The following is a 10,120-nucleotide window of genomic DNA, read 5'->3' as shown; positions in this document are numbered from 1 at the left end:
AAAAAAAAAAAAAAATTACAGAGATGAGGTCTCACTATGTTGCCCAGCCTGGTCTCGAACTCCTGGGCTCAAGCAATCCTCCCACCTCGGCCTCTCAAAGTATTGGGATTACAGGCGTCAGCCATCATGCCTGGAAGAGCTATTTTCAAGGTGCAGTGTTCTTAAAGACAAGAAAAGGATCCCAAAGACAATTCAATCATCAAGGCTGCCATTCCCACCAAAGGCCCAGGGTGCACAGGCCAAAACAGGGTTGCCGCCACCTCAGTTTTTTTTTTTTTTCTGAGACGGAGTTTTGCTCTTATTGCCCAGGCTGGCTGGAGTGCAATGGCACAATCTCGGCTCACCACAACCACCGCCTCCTGGATTCAAGCGATTCTCCTGCCTCAGCCTCCCAAGTAGCTGGGATCACAGGCATGCACCACCATGCCCGGCTATTTTTGCATAATTTTTTTTTTTTTTTTTTGAGAGGGAGTCTTGCTCTGCCCCCCAGGCTGGAGTGTAGTGGCTCGATCTTGACTCACTGCAAGCTCCACCTCCCGGGTTCACGTCATTCTCCTGCTTCAGCCTCCCGAGTAGCTGGGACCACAGGCAACTGCCACCACGCCCGGCTAATTTTTTGTATTTTTGGTAGAGACAGGGTCTCACTATGTTAGCCAGGATGGTCTCCATCTCCTGACCTTGTGATCCACCTGCCTCGGCCTCCCAAAGTGCTAGGATTACAGGCGTGAGCCACCACGCGTGGCTATTTTTGCATTATTAATAGAGATGGGGTTTCTCTACGTTGGTCAGGCTGGTCTTGAACTCCTGACCTCAGGAGATCCACCCACCTCGGCCTCCCAAAGTGCTAGGATTACAAGCATGAGACACTGCGCCGGGCCAGCCACCTCAGTTTTGAAGGCTAGGACCACCACCCAGCAGAGCCATGGGGGTGCAGCCCCGACCCCAGTGGGTCCAGAGGGCAGAGTGTCCAGCCAAAGAGGATTATTCCCAAGCCTTAAAGTCTACTGGAGTTTGTCTTGCTAGAATTTAGAATTGCTTGGCACTGAGAACTAAACTCTGACTTTTTATCTTGCCCAAATTCCTATCTAAGGGGCCTGGAGAGTCATGCCCTACAAATCATACATTCTCATCAAATGGGTTTTATTTAACCCTATATATCGTGATTTACTTTGCAACCTGACTCTGGCATAACATTACGAGACAAGGAAAAAAAATCAAAATATTTTACTCCAAAACATGTTTCTTTGCCATATTTTGAAATGGCCCTGCAAAGCTGTTTTCTATGGGGAAAAATGTGCATCTGTAAGAATCTCTATTAACATAGCTAGATCTTTTTCTTCCAGATCCTCCCAATCCTAAAGAGATTAAGTAAGATCTGAATAGGAAACATTTGTCATCTGTTGTCACTAAGGGTAGCCAATAGAAGACTTCTTGGAACTTTGGTCTCCACAATCTTCATCTTAATCTGAACATGGCCTTTCTATCAATCAATTTTGTCTTTAGACAAACTCAACCAATTGCCAAACCAGAAAATGTTTAAATTCACCTATAGAATGGAAGCCTCCCACCCCCCCCCTCCTGCCCTTTGAGTTGTCCCACCTTTCTGGACCAAATGAATGTATTTCTTTTTTTTTTTTTTTTTTTTTGAGACAGAGTCTCACTGTCGCCCAGGCTGGAGTACAGTGGCACCTTCTCGGCTCGCTGCAAGCTCCGCCTCCCAGATTCATGCCATTCTCCTGCCTGAGCCTCACAAGTAGCTGGGACAACAGGCACCTGCCACCACGCCCAGATAATTTTTTGTATTTTGAGTAGAGACGGGGTTTCACCGTGTTAGCCAGATGGTCTCCATCTCCTGACCTCGTGATCCGCCCGCCTCGGCCTCCCAAAGTGCTGGGATTACAGTCATGAGCCATCGTGCCCGGCCTAACCAATGTATTTCTTAAATGTATTTGACTGATGTCTTATGCCTCTCTAAAATGTATAAAACCAAGCTGTGCCCGGACCACCTTGGGCACGTGTTCTCAGGACCTGAGGGCTGTGTCACGGGCCATGGTCACTCATATTTGGCTCAGAATAAATCTCTTCAAATATTTTACGAAGTTTGGCTCTTCATTGACAGCACCTATCACTTCCTTCTGTTTTTGTTTTGTTTTGTTTGAGACAAGGGTCTCACTCTGTCCCAGGCTGGAATAGAGTGGCACAATCTCAGCTCACTGCAACCTCTGCCCCCACCGACCTCAAGCAATTCTCCCACTTCAGCCTCCCAATAGCTGGGGCCACATATGCGCACCATCATGCCTGGTGATTTTTTTAGTAGAGATGGGGTCTCACCATGTTGCCCTGGCTACACTTCCTACTGATTTTTCTCCCTTTTGTAATAGGAGTGGCTATCCTTTGCCTGTCCCACAAATGCATTTCTGGCTTCACAAGTTTCACAACTGGAGATAAATTCTGCCTCAGGATTAAATGTACCTATGGTTTCATTCATATCTGATTTAGATAATATTTGTTTTTTTTTTTTTGAGACGGAGTCTCGCTCTGTCGCCCAGGCTGGAGTGCAGTGGCGCGATCTCGGCTCACTGCAAGCTCCGCCTCCCGGGTTCACGCCATTCTCCTGCCTCAGCCTCCCGAGTAGCTGGGACTAAAGGCGCCCGCCATCTCGCCCGGCTAGTTTTTTGTACTTTTTAATAGAGACGGGGTTTCACCATGTAGGCCAGGATGGTCTCGATCTCCTGACCTCGTGAGCCACCCGTCTCGGCCTCCCAAAGTGCTGGGATTACAGGCTTGAGCCACCGCGCCAGGCCTAGATAATATTTGAATAAGGCTTTGCACTTAAGAGTTGATTCTGAAATGAGGTAAGACTGCTCAGGGGGTGGAGGTTGCAGTGAGCTGAGACCGCGCCACTCCACTCCAGCCGGGGACAGAGCAAGACTGCATCTCAAAAAAAAAAAAAAAGAGGTAATTGTCAGGCCTCTGAGCCCAAGCTAAGCCATCATATCCCCGGTGACCTGGACGTGTACATCCAGATGGCCTGAAGCAACTGAAGATCCACAGAAGTAAAAATAGCCTTAACTGATGACATTCCACCATTGTGATTTGTTTCCGCCCCACCCTAACTGATCAATGTACTTTGTAATCTTCCCCACCCTTAAGAAGTTTCTTTATAATTCTCCCCACCCTTGAGAATGTACTTTGTGAGATCCACCCCCTGCCCCCAAAACATTGCTCTTTTTTTTTTTTTTTTTTTTTTTGAGACGGAGTCTCACTCTGTCCACCAGGCTGGAGTGCAGTGGCGCGATCTCGGCTCACTGCAAGCTCCGCCTCCTGGGTTCACGCCATTCTCCTGCCTCAGCCTCCCTAGTAGCTGGGACTACAGGTGCCCGCCACTGCGCCCGGCTAATTTTTTGTATTTTTAGTAGAGACGGGGTTTCACCGTGGTCTCGATTTCCTGACCTTGTGATCCGCCCGCCTTGGCCTCCCAAAGTGCTGGGATTACAGGCGTGAGCCACCGCGCCCGGCTAAAACATTGCTCTTAACTCCACCACCTATCCCAAAACCTATGAGAACTAATAATAATCCACCACCCTTTGCTGACTCCCTTTTTGGACTCAGCCCGCCTGCACCCAGGTGAAATAAACAGCTATGTTGCTCACACAAAGCCTGTTTGGTGATCTCTTCACAGGGATGCGTGAAACAGTAATTAGGCTTAGATGAGATCATGAGGGCGAAGCTGCCAGGATGGGATTAGTGTCCTTATAAAAAGAGGAAGAGAAATTCGATTTATCTCTGCATGCATGCCCCAACGTTTGGAGGTGAGCAGGTCTGTACAAACCTTTGCCCGAGGCCTGAGGAAGCAGAGAAGCTGAAGAAAGAGGCTGACAAATCCAGTTTCTTTTTTTTTGAGACAGTCTCACTCTGTCGCCCAGGCTGGAGTGCAGTGGCGCGATATTCGCTCGTTGCAAGCTCCATCTCCCAGGTTCAAGCCATTCTCCTGCCTCAGCCTCCCGAGTAGCTGGGACTACAGACAAATCCAGTTTCTCAGAAACATTTAATAGGGACTTCTTAACCTCAGATCCTGGGCTTATAAACCATGGGGAATTGGTCTAAGGGCAGGATTTATGGTAAGTATGTGAAAGGCATTAGAGGCATTCCCAGAACTGGGGTTAATCAGAAGTCAACATGGGCAGATTAGCACCCAAGATGGAGTTGTTTTAGCCTCCAAAAGCAGGGAAAGGCCGTGTGAGACGTAACCAGGAAGCAGGCCCTCCCCAGGATCACGCCAGCATCGTGACCTTAAACCTCATGCCTCTAGGACTGTGAGAAACGTTGTTTAAGGCACACAATCTATAGTATTTCCTAAAAGCAGTCTGAATGCACTAAAACACACATAAAACTTTCATCATGTTTCACTAAGGATATGCCAGGCCATAAAAATGTGCTGAAATCTTGAAAACGGCACAATGAGGTATTACAACACAACCACCAAAACTGCTAAAATTAAAACTTTTGGCTGGGTGCAGTGGCTTACACCTGTAATCCTAGCACTTTGGGAGGCCAAGGTGGGCTGATCACTTGAGCACAGGAGGTCAGGACCAGCCTGGGCAACACAGTAAGACCCCTTCTCTACAAAAAATAAACAAAAATTTGCCAGGCACCATGGCACATGCCCGTAGTCCCAGCTGCTCAGGAGGCTGAGGTCAGAGGATCGCCTGAGCCCAGGAGGTGGAGGCTGCAGTGAGCTGAGACTGTGCTACTGCACTACAGCCTGGGTGACAGAGTGAGACCCTATCTCAGAAATAAATAAATAAATACCTTCCTTTGAAATGGCCATGATCTACTTCTTCTTCTTTTTTTGAGACGGAGTCGGCTCTGTCACCCAGGCTGGAGTACAGTGGCACCATCTCAGCTCACCGTAACCTCTGCCTACGGGGTTCAAGCAATTCTCCCTGCCTCAACCTCCCGAGTAGCTGGGATTACAGGTGTGTGCCACTACACCCAGCTAATTTTTGTATTTTTTAGGAGAGATGGGGTTGCACCATGTTGGCCAGGTTGGTCTTGAACTCCTGACCTCAGGTGATCCACCCGCCTCGGACTCCCATGGTGCTGGGATTATAGGCATGAGCCACCACACCCATCTGATTTCTTTTTTAACTGACAAAAATTGTATATATTTATGGTGTACAAAAATTATGTTTTGAAATATGTATATATTGAATGGTTAAATTTAGGTAATTAGCATATGCACTACTTCACATATGTTTTTTGTGTGTGGTGAGAACACTCAAAATATACTTCCCTAGCAATTTTCTTTTTTTTTTTTTTTTTTTTTGAGACAGAGTCTGGCTCTGTTGCCCAGGCTGGAGTGCAGTGGCCGGATCTCAGCTCACTGCAAGCTCCGTCTCCTGGGTTCACGCCATTCTCCTGCCTCAGCCTCCCAAGTAGCTGGGACTGCAGGCGCCCGCCACCTCGCGACGCTAGTTTTTTTGTATTTTTTAGTAGAGACGGGGTTTCACTGTGTTCGCCAGGATGGTCTCGATCTCCTGACCTCGTGATCCGCCCGTCTCGGCCTCCCAAAGTGCTGGGATTACAGGCTTGAGCCACCGCGCCCGGCAGCAATTTTCAAGTATACAACATATTATTGTAAACTACAGTCGCCATTATGATGTACAATAGATCTCTTTTTTTTGTTTGTTTTTTTTTTTGAGACGGAGTCTTGCTCTGCCGACCGGGCTGGAATGCAGTGGCCGGATCTCAGCTCACTGCAAGCTCCACCTCCCGGGTTTACGCCATTCTCCTGCCTCAGCCCCCCGAGTAGCTGGGACTACAGGGGCCCGCCACCTCGCCCGGCTAGTTTTTTGTATTTTTAGTAGAGACGGGGTTTCACCGTGTTAGCCAGGATGGTCTCGATCTCCTGACCTCGTGATCCGCCCGTCTCGGCCGCCCAAAGTGCCGGGATTACAGGCTTGAGCCACTGTGCCTGGCCTACAATAGATCTCTTGAATTTACTCTTCCTAAGTGAAATTTTGTGTCCTTTGACCAACGTCTCCCTAATCCTGCCATCTCCTAGTCTCCAGTTAACCACCATTTTATTCTGTTATAGTCTATGAGTTTGACTTTGACACTCCACATATAAGTGAGATGGTGCTGTATTTGTCTTTCTGTGCCTGGCTTATTTCACTTAAGATAATGTTCTCCAGGTACATCCATGTCATCATAAATGACAGGATTTCCGGATTTCCTTTTTTTTTTTTTTTTGAGACGGAGTTTCACTCTGTTGCTAGGCTAGAGTGCAGTGGCGTGATCTCAGCTCACTGCAACCTCCGCCTCCCAAGTTCAAGGGATTCTCCTGCCTCAGCCTCCCAAGTAGCTGGGATTACAGGTGCGCACCACCACGCCCAGCTAATTTTTGTATTTTTGGCAGAAACAGGGTTTCACCATGTCGGCCAGGATGGTCTCGATCTCCTGACCTCGTGATCTACCTCTGTCAGCCTCCCAAAGTGCTGCGATTACAGGCGTGAGTTACTGCACCCGGCCAATTTCCTTCTTTTTAAGGCTGAATAGTATTTCACTGTGTACATATACCACATTTTCTTTATCCATTTATCCGCTGATGACAGGTAGATTGATTGCATACTTTGGCTATTGTGATAATGCTACAATGAACAAGGGAGAGCAGGTATCTCTGAGGTATGGATTTCATATCCTTTGGATATATAGCCAGTGATGTGATGGCTAGATCATATGCACATGGTAGCTCTACTTTTAATTTTTGGGGGAACTTCCTACTTTTTACCATGACGATGATTTGTATGTGGTCTAGCATGTTGTATACATGAAATGTATCCATCTGTTAAAACTCATCAAACTGAAACATGAAAGATCTGTGCATTTTACTGTATGTAATTATGTATCAATTTTTTTTTCTTTTTAGAGACTGAGTCTTGCTATGTTGCCCAGGCTAGCCTCCAACTCCTGGGCTCAAGTGATCCTCCTACCTCAGGCTCCCAAAGTGCTGGGATTACAGGTGTGAGCCACTCCACCCAGCCTGTATCTCAATATTTTGAAAAAGATTTACAATCCAAGTTTTGAAGAGGATATAGAGCAAACTGGAACCCTCATATATGGCTGGTGGGAGTAAACATGGCACATTTATAACATGTTGGAAAGCTGTTTGGAAGTTATCTGCCTAAACTGAACACATGCACATAATAACTTAGTAATTCCATTCTTAGATATATACCCAGAAAAAATATGTTCCTTTCACAATGTTTTTTTTTGTTTGTTTTTTTTGAGACAGAGTCTCACTCTGTCACCCAGGCTGGAGTGCAGTGGCGCGATCTCCACTGACTGCAAGCTCCACCTCCTGGGTTCACGCCATTCTCCTGCCTCAGCCTCCTGAGTAGCTGGGACTACAGGTGCCCGCCACCTCGCCCGGCCAGTTTTTTGTATTTTTTAGTAGAGACGGGGTTTCACCGTGTTAGCCAGGATGGTCTCGATCTCCTGACCTCGTGATCCACCCGCCTCGGCCTCCCAAAGTGCTGGGATTACAGGCTTGAGCCACCACGCCCGGCCCTTTTTTTTTTTTTTTTTTTTTAATTGAGAGGGAGTCTCACTCTGTCACCCAGGCTGGAGTGACGTGGCTCAAAACAAAAAACAAAAAAAATTGATTGCTTGGTCAGTGGGTGGGAAGAAACTCCCACACATTTGGTCACAGAAATCTTATGTTGATTGTTGTGGTGTGAGAGAATAGAAAGAGCACTCTGAGTTTGTTTTTCCACTTTTTTGGGGGGGGGCAGGGATGCAGTCTCTGTTGCCCAGGCTGGAGTGCAGTGACACGATGTCAGCTCACTGCAACCTCCGCCTCCTGGGTTCAAGCCATTCTCATGCGTCACCCTCCCAAGTGGCTAAGTCTACAACCATGCCTGGCTAATTTTTGTATTTTTTAGTAGAGACAGGGTTTCACCGTGTTGGCCAGCCTGGTCTCGAACTCCAGACCTCATGATCTGCCCACCTCAGCCTCCCAAAGTGTTGGGATTACAGGCATGAGCCACCACACCCAGTCAGTTTTCCACATTTATGTATCAATAAACAATTGGAAAATAAAAATCATGGCCAGGGGCAGTGGCTCACACCTGTAATCCTAGCAGTATTGGGAGGCCAAGGAGGGCAGATCACTTAAGGTCAGGAGTTCGAGACCAGACTAACCAACATGGTAAAACCCTGTCTCAACTAAAAATACAAAAATTAGGCCGGTGCAATCGCTCACGCCTGTAATCCCAGCACTTTGGGCGGCCGAGGCGGGCAGATCACGAGGTCAGGAGATCAAGATCATCCTGGCTAACACGGTGAAACCCTGTCTCTACTAAAAAAAATACAAAAAATTAGCCGGCTGTGATGGCGGGCACCTGTATTACCAGCTGCTTGGGAGGCTGAGGCAGGAGAATGGCGTGAACCCGGGAGGCGGAGCTTGCACTGAGCCAAGATCGCGCCACTGCACTCCAGCCTGGGCGACAGAGCAAGACTCTATCTCAAAAACAAACAAACAAACAAGCAAACAAACAAAATTAGCCAGGCATGATGGCAGGCGCCTATAATCCCAGCTACTTGGGAGGCTGAGGCAGGAGAATCACTTGAACCTGAGAGGTGGAGGTTGCAGTGAGAAAGGATCATGCCACTGCACTCCAGCTTGGTCAACAAAGTTAGATTCCATCTCAAAAAAAAAAAAAAAAAAAAAAAAAGCTGGGCACAGTGGCTCACGCCTGTAATCCCAGCACTTTGGGAGGCCAAGGCGGGTGGATCACCTGAGGTCAGGAGCTCGAGACCAGCCTGGCCAACATGATGAAACCCCATCTCTACCAAAAATACAAAAAAAATTAGCTGGGCGTGGTTACAGGCGCCTGTAATCCCAGCTACTCGGGAGGCTGAGGCAGTAGAATCGTTTGAACCCAGGAGACAGAGGTTGCAGTGAGCCGAGATCGCACTACTGCACTCTAACCTGGGGGACAAGAGCCAGACTTCGTTTCGAAAAAAAAGAAGAGAAATTTAGACTATACTATTTATAATATAATACCATCAAAAAAAAATACAAAGGAAAAAATAAAATATATTATATAAGACTTTGAAATAGAAAAATATATAATACAAAATTGAGACAGAAGGAAAGAAAACTAAATACACCAACAGAAATACCATGTTAATGGATTGGAAAACTCAATATAGTAAAATGTCAATTCCACAGAAATGGCTGCGTGTGGTGGCTAACACCTGTGATCCCAGCACTTTGGGAGGCTGAGGCGGGTGGATCACCTGAGGTCAGGAGTTCGAGACCAGCCTGGGTAACCTGGTGAAACCCTGTCTCTATTAAAAATACAAAAGACTTAGCTAGGTGTGGTGGCGGGCACCTGTAATCCCAGCTATTGGGGAGGCTGAGGCAGGACGATCACTTGAACCCGGGAGGTGGAGGTTGCAGTGAGCCGGGATTACGCCATTGCACTCCAACCTGGGTGACAGTGAGACTCTGTCTCGGAAAAAAAAAAAAAAAATTCCACAGAAATGTTCTATAGAGTCAGTGAAGTCCATTGTAGTTTTATTGACAAGCTGATTCTAAAATTTATATGGAAATACCAGAGACAAAAATAGCCAAGACAATATTGAAAATATCAAGCTTTATTACAAAGCTACAGTAATTATGAGCCTACTGTTAGCTCAAAGATAGAAAAATAGACCAATGCAACAGAACAGAGCCCACGGACATATCTATCCACGCGCATGTGAACACTTGATTTATAACAAAGTTGTAACTGCAGAGCGATAGAAGAAAAGGATTTCTCAATAAATGGTGCTGGGTCAACTGGATATCCAAATTAAAAAATGAAACTTGATTCTCACATCTTCTACTACGAACATATTTAAAATAAATGCATATAGTTGTGAGTGGTGGCATGTGTCTGTAGTTCACTACAACTACTAGTAGTAAAGCAGTAGCTTCATGATAAATCATTGAATTCTATGTTTATTTTGTTCACTTTTCTGTGACTTATATTTCACAATATAACAGCATACAAAACAACCTCAGTGGATGGGCTTAACAGCAGATGAGACTGGCACAGTGGCTCATGCC

Source organism: Piliocolobus tephrosceles, chromosome 2 (genome assembly GCF_002776525.5).
Source record: "Piliocolobus tephrosceles isolate RC106 chromosome 2, ASM277652v3, whole genome shotgun sequence".
Classification (NCBI taxonomy): domain Eukaryota; kingdom Metazoa; phylum Chordata; class Mammalia; order Primates; family Cercopithecidae; genus Piliocolobus; species Piliocolobus tephrosceles.
This window is presented reverse-complemented; position numbering follows the sequence as displayed.